This window comes from Styela clava, unplaced genomic scaffold (genome assembly GCF_964204865.1).
Source record: "Styela clava unplaced genomic scaffold, kaStyClav1.hap1.2 HAP1_SCAFFOLD_34, whole genome shotgun sequence".
Taxonomy (NCBI): Eukaryota; Metazoa; Chordata; class Ascidiacea; order Stolidobranchia; family Styelidae; genus Styela; species Styela clava.
In genome coordinates this window covers 15,001-17,500 of record NW_027556716.1, presented here as the reverse complement: position 1 = coordinate 17,500, position 2,500 = coordinate 15,001, and the positions used below count along the sequence as shown (strand labels likewise).

The 2,500-nt window shown below is 54.2% G+C and overlaps 1 non-coding gene across 1 annotated transcript in view; it reads left to right on the top strand.

The window, feature by feature from the left end:
* Positions 1-1,243: 1,243 nt before the first annotated feature.
* LOC144419599 (small subunit ribosomal RNA) overlaps positions 1,244-2,500 on the top strand; it is a 1,810-nt gene continuing 553 nt past the window's right edge. The window contains exon 1 of the ribosomal RNA XR_013474158.1: positions 1,244-2,500. This exon is cut by the window's right edge and continues 553 nt beyond it. This is a non-coding gene — a ribosomal RNA (small subunit ribosomal RNA).

Sequence of the window (2,500 nt, the reverse complement as noted above, 5' to 3'; positions counted from 1 at the left end):
GCGGTGCGGGGCCGGTCGGAGCGCACCCTTTTCTCGGTGGCTGGCGGGCGAGAGAGTGCTGCGTCGCCGGCATCGGCGTCGAAAGAAGCCGAGCCGAAAAAAGTTAAAGTACAAACGTGCAAGCATACTAACCTAACCCTAGGTAAGGCATGTCAGAGCGAAAGACAGTAATTTCGAATGAGCCAAGAAAGAGCGGTGCGGGGCCGGTCGGAGCGCACCCTTTTCTCGGTGGCTGGCGGGCGAGAGAGTGCTGCGTCGCCGGCATCGGCGTCGAAAGAAGCCGAGCCGAAAAAAGTTAAAGTACAAACGTGCAAGCATACTAACCTAACCCTAGGTAAGGCATGTCAGAGCGAAAGACAGTAATTTCGAATGAGCCAAGAAAGAGCGGTGCGGGGCCGGTCGGAGCGCACCCTTTTCTCGGTGGCTGGCGGGCGAGAGAGTGCTGCGTCGCCGGCATCGGCGTCGAAAGAAGCCGAGCCGAAAAAAGTTAAAGTACAAACGTGCAAGCATACTAACCTAACCCTAGGTAAGGCATGTCAGAGCGAAAGACAGTAATTTCGAATGAGCCAAGAAAGAGCGGTGCGGGGCCGGTCGGAGCGCACCCTTTTCTCGGTGGCTGGCGGGCGAGAGAGTGCTGCGTCGCCGGCATCGGCGTCGAAAGAAGCCGAGCCGAAAAAAGTTAAAGTACAAACGTGCAAGCATACTAACCTAACCCTAGGTAAGGCATGTCAGAGCGAAAGACAGTAATTTCGAATGAGCCAAGAAAGAGCGGTGCGGGGCCGGTCGGAGCGCACCCTTTTCTCGGTGGCTGGCGGGCGAGAGAGTGCTGCGTCGCCGGCATCGGCGTCGAAAGAAGCCGAGCCAAAAAAAGTTAAAGTACAAACGCGATGCTAATGAGCGAGCCGTTGTCTCGACTAATATGTAGGGGGCGTTCGATCGAGCGTCTGGCTTGAGCGCTTGTCGGCCTAGCAGAACGGTCGCATTGTTATGCCCGGGTTTTAGGCACCGCTGCAGGCGGCCGGCAGAGCTCTTGTTTGTGCGAAACTGAATGGATCGAGCCCGAGAGAGGGCGAGCAAAGAAAAAACGCAAATCGCTCCGCCTGGCACTGCCGGCGAGAGCGTGGACGTCGCGGCCAGCGACTGTCGAAGCTGAGTACGGCCGCAGGCGATCGCCTCGGTCTTAAACGAATGCGACGAGCACGCGCCGGGCGGCCCAGCAAGGGCCGAGCGCAGCTGTCGCAGCTATCTGGTTGATCCTGCCAGTAGTGATATGCTTGTCTCAAAGATTAAGCCATGCAGGTGCAAGTACGAGTTCTCGTAAAGCGAAACTGCGAATGGCTCATTAAATCAGTCTTGGTTTATTTGGTCTCGTAAGCGAAGTGGATAACTGTGGTAATTCTAGAGCTAATACATGCATTAAGCGCCGACTTCGGGAGGCGCGCTTTTATCAGATCAAAACCGACCGGGTTCGTCCTGTGACGTTTGATGACTCTGGATAACCACGCGGATCGTACGGTCTCTGCACCGACGACGTATCATTCAAGTGTCTGCCCTATCAACTGTCGAAGGTACGCTACGTGCCTACCTTTGTGATAACGGGTAACGGGGAATCAGGGTTCGATTCCGGAGAGGGAGCCTGAGAAACGGCTACCACATCCAAGGAAGGCAGCAGGCGCGCAAATTACCCATTCCCGACACGGGGAGGTAGTGACGAAAAATAACAATACAGGACTCTAACGAGGCCCTGTAATTGGAATGAGTACATCCTAAAACTCTTAACGAGTATCCATTGGAGGGCAAGTCTGGTGCCAGCAGCCGCGGTAATTCCAGCTCCAACAGTGTATGCTAAAGTTGTTGCGGTTGAAAAGCTCGTAGTTGGATTTTGGGCGAGCGCCGCCGGTCCGTCGCAAGGCGTGTCACTGGTTGCGTTCGCCTCACCTTCGGTTCTCCGTCGGTGCTCTTGACTGAGTGTCGGCGGTGGCCGATAAGTTTACTTTGAAAAAATTAGAGTGTTCAAAGCAGGCTGTTCGCCTGCATAGTGTTGCATGGAATAATGGAATAGGACCTCGGTTCTATTTTGTTGGTTTTCGGAGCACGAGGTAATGATTAAGAGGGACAGACGGGGGCGTCCGTACTCTGCCGTTAGAGGTGAAATTCTTGGATCGGCGGAAGACGAACTACTGCGAAAGCATTCGGCAAGAATGTTTTCTTTAATCAAGAGCGAAAGTCAGAGGTTCGAAGACGATCAGATACCGTCCTAGTTCTGACTATAAACGATGCCAACTAGCGATCGGGAGGCGTTACCATGACGACCTTTCCGGCAGCTTCCGGGAAACCAAAGTCTTTGGGTTCCGGGGGAAGTATGGTTGCAAAGCTGAAACTTAAAGGAATTGACGGAAGGGCACCACCAGGAGTGGAGCCTGCGGCTTAATTTGACTCAACACGGGGAAACTCACCCGGCCCGGACACAGGTAGGATTGACAGATTGAGAGCTCTTTCT